Source organism: Mustela nivalis, assembly GCF_964662115.1.
Source record: "Mustela nivalis genome assembly, chromosome: 12".
NCBI lineage: Eukaryota > Metazoa > Chordata > Mammalia > Carnivora > Mustelidae > Mustela > Mustela nivalis.
The window spans coordinates 39,346,209-39,362,917 of NC_139031.1; the positions used below are offsets into that span (position 1 = coordinate 39,346,209).

At 44.7% G+C, this 16,709-nt stretch overlaps 1 protein-coding gene across 37 annotated transcripts in view; it reads left to right on the top strand.

The window, feature by feature from the left end:
- ELMO1 (engulfment and cell motility 1) overlaps positions 1-16,709 on the top strand; it is a 521,082-nt gene that overhangs the window by 13,870 nt on the left and 490,503 nt on the right. The window lies entirely within an intron of this gene.

Sequence of the window (16,709 nt, forward strand, 5' to 3'; positions counted from 1 at the left end):
AATGAGGTTATGGGGCACAGAGGTGGTGGGGAATGCTGGCCAGCCAAGGCAGGGGAATGAGAAGCCCCCTGCGGATTTGCTTAGTCTACTCTCCGGAGCGGGAGGCTCGGAGTTCTGCCAAAGTGAGACCAGTCCACGGTTCCCGTCCTAGAGAACTATTTGCGGCTGTTCTCCAGGGAGGGTAGGAGCCCAGAATTCCTGCTCAGGTGCAGTCAGGTTGAAATGGATATCAAGGGCAGACTTTAGAGCAGAAAAGAAGTCACAGAAAAGGCATCCACCAATTCAGTGGGTGAGCCTAGAGTAAAGTGCCCTGGACCCATGTCTCCCTCTGGTCTGCATGGCATGACTCCATAGTCACCTTCTCCAGAAAACTTCCTGGATGTCCTGGGATCCACTCCTAGGACACATTGAGTCCTTCTCTGTACTGAGTAGATGGGAGGTCCCGAAGGTGCATGTTCCCAGTGTTGAGCTCGTAACAGGCGCTCAGTCAGTGTTTTCCAGAATGAAGCACTGTTACCCATGCACGTGAGCACTGTGTCCTACAGTCCCTTTGGGAAGAGCCCTTAAAAATGGCTTCTTTGTCCCTGAGTGAGGAGCCCAAGGACACGTGGTTCAGGGATGTAACTCTCATTGTACACAGTTTTGTGGAAGACCAGTCCTGCTTGAGCTCACTGTGACTGAGGGTCAGACCAGATGTCCAAGGTGGGAAGGCCAACGGCCGTGGCTTTGCAGTGTCTAGTCCCGTGGTGGCAACGGTCAACTGCCTTCCTGTCCTTCCACGGCCCCCAGTCTACCCTCTATGTAATGAACTTTCCAGAGGAGGAAACCACTGTTTTGTCATTTGCATTCCTGTCTGCAGAAGTATTTATACCTCATGTCGCTACCTTTCATTCTCCCCTACTCACCAGAAAGCCTTTGGGCATAGGTATCGGAGACCATCCCTTGTATGAATGCTGAAAACATTTCTTGGCTTAAACCCTGACACTGCTCTCCCTTTGTGCCTTCATCCACAGTTGAGCCACTGTTGAATCTGGAGAGAAAGCTTCTCTCTTCCTTCCTCTCCAGAGCCTGTGGGCGACCAGGCATTCGTGACACACACTGGGGGCTGGGATCCCTACCACATATGTGGTTACCCACACTTCATTCATTACAATCTGAGAGCACCGTGGCCTTGATAATTTATGTTTCTAGGCTATAATTGCACATTATTTTTCTAGCAGCTATCAAGGGTTTCAGCTAGCAATTGAAACTTGATAGGTGTCATGGCTCTTCATGGCTGGAATGATTAATCCTGATGTTCCAGGGCTGAGCCAAGCCCATTTCTTTGAAGCCAAATAACACACACACAGTAAACCCCAAACTTGAGTGTTCCGAGTTCACTCCAAAAGTAGAGCATATTCAGGCCTTTGGAACCGTATTCCCGGATCTTCCACAGCCCCTTTCTCCCTTAATTAAATAAACAAATAGTGACTTGCTCCCCCCACATGGGGATTCTGCCAGTTGCTGAGTATGTCTGGTTCAATTATACATTCTGGAGCTGGAGAATGACTACCGATGGTTTCTGGGACCCACTGGAATGGGTATGAGAAAGAGCTGAGCTAAAACCCTCTGATTACCTCAATTCCAGAAGCACCGTCACTGGCTGGTGGGTCACCAGTGACGTTTTGGGTCTCCTCGCATTAGTCAGTTCAGAGCCAGTGTCTAGTAATCCCGAAAAGGTCTGATTATTTTTTTTCCCCAAGGTACATCTCCCTTCCCCCCTCAAAGAAAGCCTGGAGGTCCCTTTGGAGGAAAGCTAGGAGAACGAGTCACGGGATAAATTTTTGGCAATCTGCCAGGGTCCATCGTCAAGGGGATGTGGCCTCCCCTTCATTTAATGGGTCCTGGACCCCTAAACTGCTTCAAGCCTGGGGTTGGATGGAGAGGCCATGACTGTTTTTATGATTCAGGTCAGACTTTTGTCCATCTGACTTACAGCTTTTCTGCTTCCACCAGATTAAGTAAGAATTTAGTGGGCTTCCCATCTTCCCTTATGGAAACACTGCGACTAACTATCCAAGACCAATGTTCTGATTGGTCCTTGGTTCTGCTGTCCATGTGTTAACCACACCATGCTAGAAAGTGCTTGGAGCCCCTGCCTGGCTGGAGGGCTGATCTCCCCCCATCCCCAACCCGCCCTGCCCTCCCTTAGACACTTTGCAGAACGGCTTTGGGGGAGCAAGAGGCAGGAAGTGCTTTGTAGCCATACAGACTGAGGTTGAAATCACTCACCGTGTACTTGCTGGCGGCAAATTCGTTATGTTCTCATGACTCCTGTTTCCTACTGGATGAATGGAAATGGTGCCCACATGTTGTTGCAATAGAATGAAAAATGTCACCAAGGAATGGAGTTCTTTGACCCCAACGGGTGTGCAGTAGATGTGAAAGGGTATATGCTTTCTGAACCTCTTCTCCAGAATTGTGTTTTCAAGCCCATCGGTTGGTTGGAAGGGATAAAATTAGGACTCACAACAGACTCCCAGAATGCACGGTTTGTGGCTAGCTTCCAACACCCTTCAGGTGCTCAAGACTCTAAAGTATGTGCTCGATTCTAACTGTTGTAGGAAAAAAAAATGGCATTTTATTAGCATAGGTTATGTCTACCAAAAAAGTTCGCATTACCTGTTCTCTGCATTATGATGTAGATTTCAAGTTTACTGTGTTTTCCAGTATCAGAGTTTGGTTGCTGGGTCTTATTTTTCTCTCTTTAGAGAGACAGGGGACAGGTGACCTTCTTAGTACTTACCTGATGCTGTGGGGAGTCCTATTTGTGGGCTCTGTTTGTGGGCTTCATTCATGAACTCATTCCTCAAATGTTCGATGCCAGGGAGATGGCGCTACACAGGGAGAGACTCTGCTCCCTCCAGGGGAGGAGGTGGGCGCAGTGAGCACACCCAGAATGCAGTGGGACTAACACCCCCATGTAGGCACCAATCACTGTATTAGCCAAAGGCGTGCTTTATGGAAGAGGTACATGGTGAGCTCTGCAGGCACTGGTGGTCCAGCCATGGTACTCAGGATCAAGAGGCCTGGGTCTTAGTCACAGGATGATACTGAGTCTAACCTGTGTCCTTCCTTGGTTGCCTCAGTTCTCTTACCTCTGTAATGCGGAAGGAGGGTGCTCAACATGACGGAGAGATCCCAAGTGAAAAAACCGTGGAGCAGCTGTTTCGGGATCATCTCAGCTGTTAAAACAATTAGAATCTGGGCCCTCGACATCAGAAATTCTGAGTCTGGACAGGTTCTGGAATTCGTGTTGACACAGAGACTCCCTGCCCTGGCTAACTGACGCATGAAGGTTCTTTTGGAAGGCCCTGGATGACTTCTTTCCTACAGCTCCATTCTTCACCCTTTAAAACCTAACACACTTCTCAATGTCTCCTTCAGAAAGCCTTCTTGACCTCTGACTGATTGGCCCCTTGGTAGGGAATTCATTCATGCCTCTGTCCAAAACAACACAAACAAAACTTGTCAATGTGCGCCTACGGCGTTTCCATCTCCCCCGACGGCTTGGGAGCTCCTGAGAGTAATGACGGCAGCACATTCATCACCGCGTCCTCTTTGCCCTGCTCACGGGCACGGAGAACGTGCCCAAAGCGGGGTTTTCAGACAGCAAGATAGGAGAGCAGTAAACTGGAAAACTCGGTTGCTGCCTGTCAGCACTCCTAGAAGAGACTTCAGGGATGTTTCAAACGAATCACTCCAGCATATCTGGGATTGCCCATTGCCTTCTTAATCTGTGCCAGCCCTTGTTCCCAGATATCCGCCTGTTCCAAAGACCCTTGCTTTCCTCCTATGGCCTCAAGACCTCAGGCCAGATGTGGGATGGCTGAGAGAAGGGAGGACAAGATGACAAGTTGGAAACTGACAGCTTAAACTCAGGTGTTTTGCAAATATAAGTACTCCCAAAATATCATTGGGCATTCGCCTCTCTCTACCTCCTCCCTTCTCCGATCAAACAGGACAGGCAACAATCTGTGGGCCCCAGTCCTCCTGCGGACAGAATGGAGTCACACTGAGAAAAGGGAAGTTGATTTCCTGGTTGCCCTCCCACGCTTGGAGTTCTGGGTGGTGCCATCCCACACTATTTGCATCACTGAGCTACACACACTGCCAAGGCTGCATCTTAAATTCAAACATTTGGATGGGGATAAAGAAAGCCTGAGGGGAAAAGGTAACACTTCACCAGAAGTGGTGCGTAAGCGCTGTACTTTCGTATGTTTTACTTCTGCTTTTGGATTAAGGACAGAACGTTAATTAAAAAATAAAAAGCTCGTCTTCTGAGCAGCAATTAATTTGTGTTTGCTCTGCTTTCATCTGTTGAGTCTTTGAATTTTTGAACACATTAAGGCTTGAAAAATAACTCCTAGGGGTCTTTCGAGCACGCCTTCCCATTCGATTGTTTTGATCGCTAGGCTACATGTTGATTTGGAAAGAACCGCTGTTATAACAAGAAATGCCATCACACGGTTCTGGTGTCTGATTGCCATTGGGGGGACACAGAGGTGTCAGGGCTCTCCGCATATACTCCGTTGTTCACGGGTCCGGCCCAGGGCCTGTCCAGAGTCCAGCGTTCCACTTAACCATGACCGCTAGGAAGCAACACAGCTGGATTCATTAGCCCGAGTTATGAAAGCTCCTCTGAAGAGTTATTTTTGTATCCTACAATTTTAATTTTTGGGGACAGGCTGTACCACTTTCTAGGTGCCAAAAGTGATCACTCAGATTTTTTTATTAGGTACTATTTTAGCTTCAAAAATATTTTATTTTTTATGTACTGCTTTGTGTCTTTGACCCAGTTCTCTTTTCCCTGGGATGTGTGTCCTAAGAGGATGAGCTTTATGATGTTAACAATACCTGGAATATTAATTCCTTTCAAATGAAATCAGTGTTTGCATCCTCCTCCAACACATATACACACACACACTCACATACACACGCACACAGCTCTTGCACACAGACTCACGCATTCCACACATCTCTTCCCAAACATGCATCCTTCATATTGATAAAATGTGTTTGGCGCGTGTACGGGAAAACTGATTTTCCTCCCTTTTTCAGCAGGAGAAACAGTAGACAGAGGTCTTGTGAGATACAGCTGACGTAACCAAAGGCTCCTAATTGGCCAACCTGGGCAGTGAAGACAATAGTCTGCAGGACGTGGGTACTCCTGGTAGCTGTGCCAGGAAGGAGGGACCACAGACCTTGCAGAAATTCGAGAACGTGCCATTCGCAGATGTGAGCTGTCAGCAGCCATCTCCCCCACTGTAATTTGCTACAGCCTAGAAAAGAATAAGTGACAGCTATTAAAAGGGCTTTAGAATAATTGCACTTAAAAGTAAAGATATTAATGAAAAGACATTTTAGACTACCGCTTAGACTTGTTCCTACTCACGATAGGGCTGAACGTTTGTGGGCCATAAATCACTTACAGAGCAGGATCCTTGGTCATTTTACTTATGACTAGTCTACAGTACTCTTTATGTTTTGTTTTGTTTTGTTTTTCCCCCTATCTCATAGTGGCTCTGGTTTTGCTGACATCTGAAGGAGGGCTGTATTGTATTGGAGTGAACTGTGACACATTTTCAGTCTCGGTCACTGCCAACGGGGTGAGGTGACTGGGGGTTGTTTCGCCTGAGGTGTCAGAGTTCTTCACCATGTGCTTTTCCTAGGGGGGAGGGGGCGGAGCAGGTGCTCTCGTTCTTGGCTGGGTGCCATCATCCTGTTATGTGCCTTTTGTGAGTTTTAGCTTTAGAATTTGAAGAAGTCTTTGCCCAAAATGTATCTTAAAAAATGCCTCCCTACTGCCCAGCTAATGTAGCACATTCTGGAGATGTCCTTTTATTCTGTAAATTGAACTGCAGTGGTTGTCCATTTTTGCAAAACATTTTGTTCCAAATAAGTACACACATTAATTTGCTTGACAGAGAAAAAGAGTTGAAATATCTGAACTCGGAAAGTCACACCATCAGCTTTGTGCCCTTGGTCCTTTTTGATTTCCAGCTGTTTAAATGATTCTAATCTAGTTTCTAAAAAGGACCCCTTTGATGGTCTGAACCATGCTTCTTCCTTAGGGGGTTCAGGTTAGCTTTGGAAAGTTTAGTTTGTGATTTTTTTCAGGAGAGACAATTTAGAATATTTTATTGAAAGGATCTCGGAGATTCTCTCTTTCTCTCTCTCTCTCCCTCTCTCTCTCTCTCTTTGTTGTTGTTGTTGTTGTTGTTAAGATTTATTTATTTATTTTAGAGAGCATAAGCAGGAGGGGCAGCGGGAGGAAAAGAGAGAATCTGAAGCAGACCCTGCATCAAGCATGGAGATGGTCATGGGACTCGATCTCATGACCCTAAGATTACAACCTGACCTGAGAAACCAAGAGTTAGCCACTTAACTGACTGAGACACCCAGATGCCCCAGGATCTTGGAGATTCTAAGTAATGTTTCCCTCGCTATGATCTTGAAGAGGGGTTGGGTACTAATGCTGGATTTTAAAATATATTTAAATAACTATTTATTCATTTTAATACATATTTTGAAAGTATAAATGTATCAAACCTATGGTTTCAGATTTTCTTCCATAGGATGAGACTAAGATGCAATAATCTTTTTTTTTTTAAAAGATTATCTATTTATTCAAGGGCAAGAGGAGGAAAGGGAGAGGGACATGCAGATTGTGCTGAGCGCAGAGCCCCACGTGGGAAGCTCAGCCCCAGGACTCTGAGATCATGACCTGAGCTGAAACCAGGAGTTGGATGCTTAACCAACTGAGCCACCCAGGCACCCCTAAGATGCAATAATGTTGATATTAAATGTAATAGGGCTGGAAAATGGTCCCTGAAGAGCAAGATTTTGGGAAACGCTGATGTAATCTGAAGGCTGCATTTTGCCTGTGATGAGGCTCGATAGGGATCCACTTGCCAAAGTCTTTGTAGTGGCAAGGCTGAGACTGGAATCCAAAGTATATGATGTTCGTGAAGAGTAACAAGAACAGCTAACATTTATTGAGTGTTTACTGCATATGATGCAGAGGGATTCACGTACATTATGGGATTTTATTCTCACTGCAGTCCTTTGCGTTAACTTCTGTTAATATTCTCATCATATAGATAAGAAAATTCAATGCTTAGAGAGGGTGCGTCCCTTGCCCAAGGTCAGAGGGCCAGCAAGGGGCAGAGCCCACCGGAAAGAGGGCCTGCACATCGGCTGATCTTAGGTCAATGAGCAGAGTTAACATCAAAGAAGACCCTGGAGAAGAGATCCTTTTGTTAAGAGACCAAAGGCCTGTGGAGCAAATATTTACTGAGAGCTTAACGTGTGTGCTGAGCCTCTAGGTGGCCAGGGCCCAGAGAGCTGCCCCAAGACTCTTGAGAATGAAGGATTTGGTAGCCTCATTGAATTGGGGACTCCCGTAGGAACTTTCTTGGGGGAGATTCTCTTCATATATTAGCATGTTAAGTGTTGAGAAGCCTGCAGTCAGAAACCTGTTTTCTTTGTAATATTGTTGGTTTTCAAATGCAGTTTAACCACATGTTCCCCTTTTCTTCAATAAAACCTACTACATTTTGCAGAACCAATATTCTGTGGCGCACGCACTTGGGACCTAACCTAATCCTTTTAAGCTCATTTTACACATGAGAAATCTGAGGTCCATGATGACTTGGCCAAAGTCAAAACTAGTAGTTGGCAGAGTTTGTGTCATTCCCCTGCTCTTTCAACCAGGGCCTGCCAGGGGCCAGGCCTTCTAGGAACTGGGGCTTAGCCCTGAACAGATGGACAAGAGGAAGATCTATGAAAACGAATTGGTAATTTAAGGTAACAGTAAATCTATGAAAATTGGAAATTTTTACTTTTTCAGCATTCTTTTCAAGACGGAAGGCACCCCTTTTTCATCTTTGTTTTCCCAGTTTCTAGCACAGGACAGGAATGCATTTTCAGTAACTGTTTGTTGAATAAATAAATGAGCTGTTGATGATTTGGGTTTTTCCTATTATGTAGCAAAATGGGCAATTAAGAAAATACCAATTGCTGTTGGTTGTGGCGTATGTTACTCTTTGGGAAGTTAAAAACAAAATGTTCTGGGAGGTCCGCAGACTGAAGTGGGTTTCTTGGTTACCCCTGCTAAGAAGCCCCGTTCTGAACAGCATCGAGTTCTAATAGTCATTAGAGGACAGGTACTGTATGACAGAAGTCAGGTTTGCAAATCATCTCTATAGGTTTCTCAGTGTTGGTAAATTGTCTTATTGTCTAGAATTTTCAGACCACATCTGTTTTTTGATTCCTGGGCTTTTGGCCATGTTGCTAAAGTGCCAGAATCTCTAAGGCTCTACCCAAATTGCTAATATCAAAAGATTCTTGAGGAGAGTCTAGCTTGTTCAGATACAAGAGAGATGGGACAGAGAATCTTATTACATGGCCGGTCCTTTATGGCTTGAATTACGGAGTACCTGTGGGTACTGGGCAATCTTTCTGGTGGTTTTTCTGAACTCTGTAGCATGCTGTGCCTTCTAAATCTCTGCCCATGAGTACTGCGACGGGCTAATGGAACCCAGCCATATGAAAAATGGCTGATGTTAGTACAGTATGGAGGTGCCAGGAGTCCGTTGGGCTAGACATTCTGAGCTGGCCAGGTGGTCAGCGCTCATAGGAAAGATCTTGTCAAGAAGGTCAGTAAAGCAAATGGCTTTTCCACTTGCATAGCTCCCCCTCTCAGGAATGTGCGACTGTGGAAAGGCATTCTGCTATGGAGGAAATGGTGGTCTGACCCCAGCATGTTCATGGCTCTTTCCAGTTTGCCTTGCTGTCCCAGGAAGAAGGGAAGTGCCGAACTGGACCTGGCTCAGCATTCCGCAGGGGACTCCTTGCTTCCAAGGGATCCCCCTTGAGGTCCCATGAGGTCCAACTGCAGAGGCCTCAGGAAGCACTCACCCAGCACGTCATCTCAAGCAGATCATTTAGTTTAGGCGGGCATTTCAAAGAAAGGCATTTTAGTGGTTAGAAATGCAGCCTTAATTTCAGAGAAGGGCATTTTAGTGGTTAGAAATGCAGCCTCTCTGGTGGAGGGCACTTATAATTTAAAAGAAGAGAAAGGGAAATAAATCTGACACCATCTGTCAAATTCATTTCTAGGTTTCTCATGGAAATCTAGGTTTCCCCAAGAGGGTGTTTCCCTGAGAAGGGGTTATTTCATTCTGCACAGCTCTGAGCATCACAGCACCATCAGACATCTATTTCTGGGGAGAGAGGCAAAGAGGGATTGGGGTAAGTATTTAAGAAGTGAAATAAAATGGAAAGCTGCAAGTTTTATTTAGCCTCAGAAGTGAAAGCAGAGTTTTTGGAAGTTAGGTCAAGAGACACAGGCTTAATTGTATCTGTAGGAGTTTCCTGTAGGCTGGAAGAGAAATGTCTGACTAAAAAAAAATGGTGAAGTGATGGAATATGTTATTGAGGGGAAATGGTAGATATTGTACCCTTCTGTATTTTAGGTAAATAATCTGTAATATAGAATACATTGGTTTGTGGCAAAGAGCGTGGTACCTAGAGCTGGAAAGAGCGGGACCTGATGTGATTCTCACATCCATTTTTGATGTGAGAATTTAAGCAAGTTATATGATGCTTTGATTTACAGTTTCCTCATCTGTAAAATGAGGCTCGTACTACAGACTCCTAGAGGATGTTATGTGGTGCTTAACAGGCTTGGCACATGAAAAATGCCCAATAAATGGTAGCTTTTATTAGGAACTATAAACAGAAAAATATCTAAATAGTGTCCACCACACCCGGAGAGGAGCTCTGAAATGCCCTTTGGAGGTGCTTTCAGACCTCGTGACTTGATTCACTATGGTGTCATGCTTGTCTGATTTTTTTTTTTTAATTTCCCAAGAAATCTTACATTGAATTATTACACTATAAGAAATAGGACATTTTGGAGTTTGCACAGCCCATTCTAAAACCCTTTCCCTAAATAGGGAGACAGGTGTTACCTGCTGCCTCTGCCTATGTGTACACCTGTTTCCACATTTTGAAATCCAGCAAAACATTTAAAATCATGAAAGGCACTTACTTCATGACGAAACAAAATTCCCTAAAAGTGTTGTGTGTTCCTGCCAACAGCTGAATGCTCTAAAAGAGGCAGGAAGACCACATGATCTTCTTTATTAATGCTGTCGATGTGTTGAGACTTGTATCAGGTCCCTCGGGCTAGAAAGAGACAGAGAAGAAAAAAAAAGAGAGAGAGAGAGACACAGATTTGGGAGAGGGGTCTCGGATGAATTAAGTCAATAACTTTCAGTCTCTTGGCCAGAGAGATGTAAATGCTTTGTCTAAACACAGCAGAAATAAGACTCTCTCAGGTTTGCAAAGACTTGGATAAATAATGCAAACTCATTGCCTTATTGAATTTATTTCTCTGGATGCTGTATATGTAATTGGGAATCGATAAGTTTTGTTTGCTTGCCTTGTGTAATGGTTTCACTTTGGGGTAAGGATGAGTCTGTGCTGTGGAAAGAGAGGAAAGCTAATTTTCTTATGCTGGGATGGGCTTTAATCTTATTAGCCAGATGTTCTAACCATTATAGCTAATCAGTCAGACTGGGCCACAAAAATCTCAGTTGCACAACGGAACTGGCTTGTGGACTGCATTCTTCAAAGGTCAGCATTTGTATGGGACAGAGGCACCTCTTGTCTGCATTTTGGGAGCCCAGGTTGGCTCGCTGCTCTCCCTCAGGTCGGAAACTCTGCTGCCCATCACGTTTGGCCCCGGCTGCTTGTGGTTAAATCACAGTGCATTGGTATGCGCCAAGCACAGGGGACCGTTTTGGCCAGCGAACGTGGTTGACCCTGCTGCTTGGCTCTCTCCCGCTGCTGTTTATGTGGTAGGGCTCTTTCATCCCGGTCTGCTGGAAGAGCATGCAGAAAAATCCATCGCAACTACCGATTTTGATAAAGCCTTTAATTTCCCATCCTTTCCCTTGGCAGCTTCGTCCGTTTGCTTCATATTCAACTCTGAAGAAGCCCGGGTTGAACTGAGGTGATGGTTTCAGAGCGGCCGGGAGTTTAAGAGGTGTGATTACATTAGAGACTCGCCAGCCTTGAGTCTGCTTGGCTTTGAAACCTGGAGGATTATACTCTCCTCACAGGGAGAGATTTATGGCCTCTGGGGAGAGAACACCGTGGCCCCGAATGAAGTGTGATATTGTGATAAGGTCCTTGGGGTGGCTGCTGGATGTAGAGCAGAGTGGGTTTCTGATGGGCGCAAGCAACCTTGAGCCCTTCTGGGGGATCATTATGAAATGTGTGTGCACTAGGAGATGAGGAAATACGTGGCGGGCAATATAGAAAGGGTCGAGTTGGCCCAAATAAGGAAATAGGGAAAAGAAGTCATCTGAGAGAGAACTTGGCATCTATTTGGTATTTGTGTCTGTTTTTCTCTTGAAATGGGCTGATGTGTTGGCAAGATGCTTCTGGCTGTTGTCAGAGATGGGAACATCTGTGCTCCTTTGCAGAAAACTCAGGGTTCTAAAGTGTTAGGTGGGAGCCCTCTAACTGCCACTCACTCTGTCTCCTCATTAAGGAGTTAAGCCTCTACTGCTCAGAGTGTGCTTTTTAAAGAAGGACTTGGCTTATGGCTCTGGGCTTTACTTTTGCACAGCACATGGCAGAAGAGTTTCCAACCATGAAATCCAAGGCCCGCAGATTCAAGTGTGCAGACTTGAGGTGAATCAGTTTTGCTGGCTTAGTGGGGGAAATAAGATTGAAAAGATGCCGAGTCAGCAAGGTAATTGTGACCCAGGCCTGCCTGCAAGAGGTATGGCTGATTCCTGGGAGGCTTGCTTTAGCCACTGCTGTTAGTGGCGACAGACTCAGAGTGTAGTGATGGGTCGCTTCATGGTCCAGTGCTGGTCAGTGGGGTCCCCCTGGGCATCCACATCTGGCCAGCACGGTCCCCGTCTCCTACCCATCTTCCTTTCTCCAGAGCTCAGGCACGGTGGCCAAAGTTAGAGGGGGTTGGAAAAGGTGGTTTCATGATGTGCTTTGGGGAAATGCAGTGGATTTCTTAAATACATAGCACCGTGTCTGCCGCAGCCCTAAATGTTCTTCCTAAACCGTTGTGGATCTGGGTTTTGTGGGGCCTGAAGCTTATGCAAGTTTGGGGCTCACTTTAGAAAAGGAAGCAAATTAGTTACAAAAGTGAATCTTCATTTAGAGTGAGAAGAGAAGGGCTCCGTCAAGGGCGAGGCCATACAGATAAAGGTCTTCTTAATGCCACCATAAATGTAGCTCTGTTCCCAGATGTTCAAACATGAAGTGATTTTTCCCCTGCTTACAATGTAACCAAACTGTCCTTGCTCTGTCCACCCCCGCCACCACCCTTCACCCTGGGAACCAGAAGCACTTGTGCTAGGCCAGCGACCTCACACCACCTTTGGAGTAAGAATTGCTGCAGCCTTTCTGGGGAGCCATTAGGTTTTTTACATGGAGAGCCCAGGACCCTGAATGTGCTTTGATTCAGTGGTCTTCCCTCCCCTTCTCTGTGTGCCTGCAAGGGGGCTGGGGTGCGGGTGTGGAGGCAGATCCAGAGGGATCGTAACCCAACCACGCTTTGCTCCCTGATCCTTATCTTCTCCAGACTGAGCATTCCCTGCACTGATAAAATAGGCAGGAACAGAGCCATGTGTTGCTATCAAGATTAGTTGGGATTATGCTTTAAAGTGCTTAGCGTAGTGCCTAGAACTTAGAGGTTAATGCACGTGGTGTATTTTTTATTACCATTCACACCAGGCGAACAAAGATCTGTGTTTGAAGATGTTCAATCTGCATTAGTCACATGTAAAAAAAAATGAAAACACCCTGTCTGGTGAGAGGTTGAGGCTTGAATTATGTCATCATACAGTGTAGACTGTTAAAGTAATTACAGACGATAAAACATTTTATGCAAGGAAAAAATGCATGTAATAGATGAAAATAGAATGCTCTGAAGAAGTGTGGCCCACTTAGGTAAATGATGAGTAAATTAAAATAACACTGAAATTATGAAAATGTTAGGATTGGTCATTTCTAGGTGATAGACATATGACCAAACTTTATTCTTATCTTTATAGTTTTCTGCATGTCACAAATTATATGTAATTATTTAAATAATGATATCACTGATCTTCCCTTATAAATAGCAATTTTGCAGCTTTAAATTTGCCTAATATTTACTGTTTCTAAAGTGCCGTCACATCTCATTTAATCTTCACAACAACCCCAAGAGAACCACAAAGAAAAACACTTATATTTTTAATGGAAAACAGATAAAACAAAGAAACCATCCAGCCACTGCAAACTGAATTTATTGAAATTTCCAGATAGCATAGCCACATAGTCACCTTCCTTGAAATTTCTGTCTCCTTCCTCATGTTCCCTAATTAATTCTGCTGCTCACCAAGCCCTGTAACAAAGGTAAATTACTACTCTCTTCTCAATTAATGTGGTTTTCTATTTAGATTTTTAATGACATCTTTTACAAGTATTGGTTTGGATTATTTTTTCATTTCTATTCTAGAACTTGGAAACGTTGCCTTGTTCGATCAGAAAATGCTTTCTGCATTTCAGCCAAGGAGTTGAGAAATACACACTTTGGGTCGCAGCCTGCCTACTTCCTGAGCAGCTGCCTGTGCTCCCTGTCCCCTGCCTCCCCTGCGGCTCCAGCCCTTGGGGCTGTGGAGAGGGGTTGTTGGAACACTCTCTAGGTCCGTAGGGGCCAACACCTCCTCATCAGCTTAGCCTGGATGCTCTTCTATCCTGGCTGACTGGTGTTCTGTACTGGCTTCTGTTTTGTTCCAAGTGCAGAATCCTTGCCATAATAACCCACTGAGAGCTGGTCCCTTGGCTCAGACCAAGGTCGTAAGGTCCTCCTGGCCGTAAGGTCCTTTATTGCGCAAGCTGACCTTTGCTTCCCACCTAAGCCTGGTGACTCATGTCTTCTTATAAGACCTACATGAAGATGGTCTGAATCTGAATCTGAATCTGACTGCCTGACTGCACTTGAGATTATCGTGGTCCTAGTTTTGCCTTCTCCACACTTAAACCTGCCCAGTGCTGCTGACTTCAAGTCTGCCTCGTGGATGCTGACTTGAGCTAACTCAGATGCATCCTTGGCATCGGAATCCAGCATTAGACAATTCTGCTACTGCAGAGCGCACTCCCTCCCAGTTGTAGAAGCGGTCTTTCTCCTTGCTTTTGGCCTTGCTCACTCCAGGGACCTGGGCAGATCCAAGTCCAGGTTCTGGACTCTCCCATGGGTCTTGCTTCCCTCATTGCAATCCACTGGGCCAGGCCACCAGATACCGCACTTTGAAAACACAATTTGTTTTGAAGTTGTTAAGGGCTTGAAGGACAGCAGAGTTGCAGGCTGCTGAGGGTGCTGGAAATTGGGTAAGCAGGGTGCTGATCTATATCTAAGGGTAGAATCCTTTTACTTCAACTGTAGTTGAAAGTATCTTTCAAGGCAGTTCAAAATATGTTGCATTTTCTACCTGTAACAGTTTCAAGACCATTAAAATATCCTGGAATAGAAGTTTTCCTATCTTTTCTTTAACAGACAGGTCAGGTTAAGTGGAAAGCGTGGGCAGGGAGGAGAGAGTATTCAGGGAGCCTGGGTGGCTCTGTTAGATTCCTAGGGCTGCCTTAACAAATTGCAATAAATTGGGTGGCTGGAAACAGAAATTTGTTCTTTCACAGTTCTGGATGCTAAGAGTGCAAAATCAAGGTATTGCCAGGGCCTTGCTCCCTGGGAGGTTTCTAGGGGACGATCCTTCTTCAGCTCTTCCAGCTTCTGGTAGTTCCAGGCATCTCTTGATTTGTGCATGACTCCTGTCTCTACCCCCGTCTTCATGTGGCTGTTTTCTTTTTGGGTGTCTCTGTCTTTGCATGGTGTTTTCCTCTTAAAAGGACACCAGTTATATTGGTTTAAAGCTCACCCAATGATCTCATCTTAACTTGATTCCACCTGCAAAGACCCTGTTTCCAGGTAAAGCTATGTTTGTTCATAGATACCACAGTTAGGACTGCAATATAACTTTGGGAGTCACAATTCAACCCGTAACAGTTGCCTCTGCTCCAGTCCTCCTGTATGTACTCCAGTGGTGTGGCCACCTGCCAGAATGCTTGGGGTCTTTGTCTCCTTGGCTTTAAGTGGAGATAATAATAGTGCCCTCTAATAGGATTGTTGAGAGCATTAAATGAGGTAATACTTGGGATCGGATCTGGCTTAGAGAGTGTGCTCAGTAGGTGTTAGCTTTTATGGCCAGTTACTTCCTATCCTTTGATTTCATAAGCTAGTTCATGAAGAAATTGAGGAAGTGAATGAGTCACACACAAGCAACACTATGGTAAAGCAGAAGTTAATTCTTTTGATGTTGTGACCCATGGGACTCATCTGTGCACAAGTTTTGCTTCCAAGGTTGTTGTCAGGACTGAGTTTGCCCAAGTGTTTGCTTGATGGAAATCTCCCATGTTGCTCTTTTAAGTGAATGCAAAGTAACTCTCTTGGGCAAGTTCTAGAGAATCTAGGCCTTGAGCTGGAACGAGCAAATGTGTCTATCCTTTCAGGGTCTTCCCATAAGACATGTGGCACGATGCATATGGTGGCCTGTGTGAGTGGCACTGCTGCTGGAATTCCAGGGGACATGGCCTGGGCCATCGTGTGAGGTGGCTGTGGGTTCTTTCCAGGGTTATGTGGGGTTGGCAGGTTGCAGAGTCATAGTGTGAACCTAAAACATATTCTGCTAGCTTAACTCTCTGATGGAAATGGGATTCCCAAGATTCTAAACCATAGCCCATAGCTTTACAGAAAAGGAAGATATATTATGTTACCACCAACATAAACCTAAGAATTGTTCTCAAGTCAACCTGCTGTTTTCTTCCCCATGTTGTCTTTGTGAAGTTTGTGACATCAGTTTTATAACCGGCAGCATAGCTGGCTTGGAACTTAGATGCTACATGTTGAAGGCCCAAGTACATCTTAGCTTTAGATTCAAGTCCAGTAAAGGAATGATCGTAGTTCATTCCCTTATTTCTGGTGTAAGTCAGTTGCAGAACTGAAAATAGAGGCTAGAGTTTGCATGCTCATTTCATGAGGTGAGCATCTGAAATGCCGATTATTAAGAAAGATCGTAGATTTCATCATGGAATATACTTCGAACGTAATTTTATGTGGGTCTATTGATGTTCTGGGAATTTTGTACCAAGATTTGTTGAAGATGTGCTGTAGCTATTTGGTTTATGAATTGTCGAGGTGCTGTTTATTTTTAATATATTCTGTTCTTTCTTCTTCCCAAAGCAAATAATCAAGAATTAATGTTTAACTTTAAGTGAGATTCATTTACTTTATATTGAGAGCTATTGTTACTTATGTTCCTTTTTCCTTGGAGCCCTGATGTCTTTTGGAAGGTACATCTTTTCGTGTGCTTTTTTTATATATTAATTATTTTTCCTTTCAGTATTACTTACTACAACCACAGCCATGAATGTGATCACACACTTACCATACACCAGTCACTATGGTCATGGCTCTAGATAGATTATCCTTATTATTTAATTTCATATCAATACCAGATTTTTAAGGAGTGTCAGTTAGAATTTACATTTTATATTGAGGGTTTGAGGCCTGAGCAGACAAACTTGCCAACAAT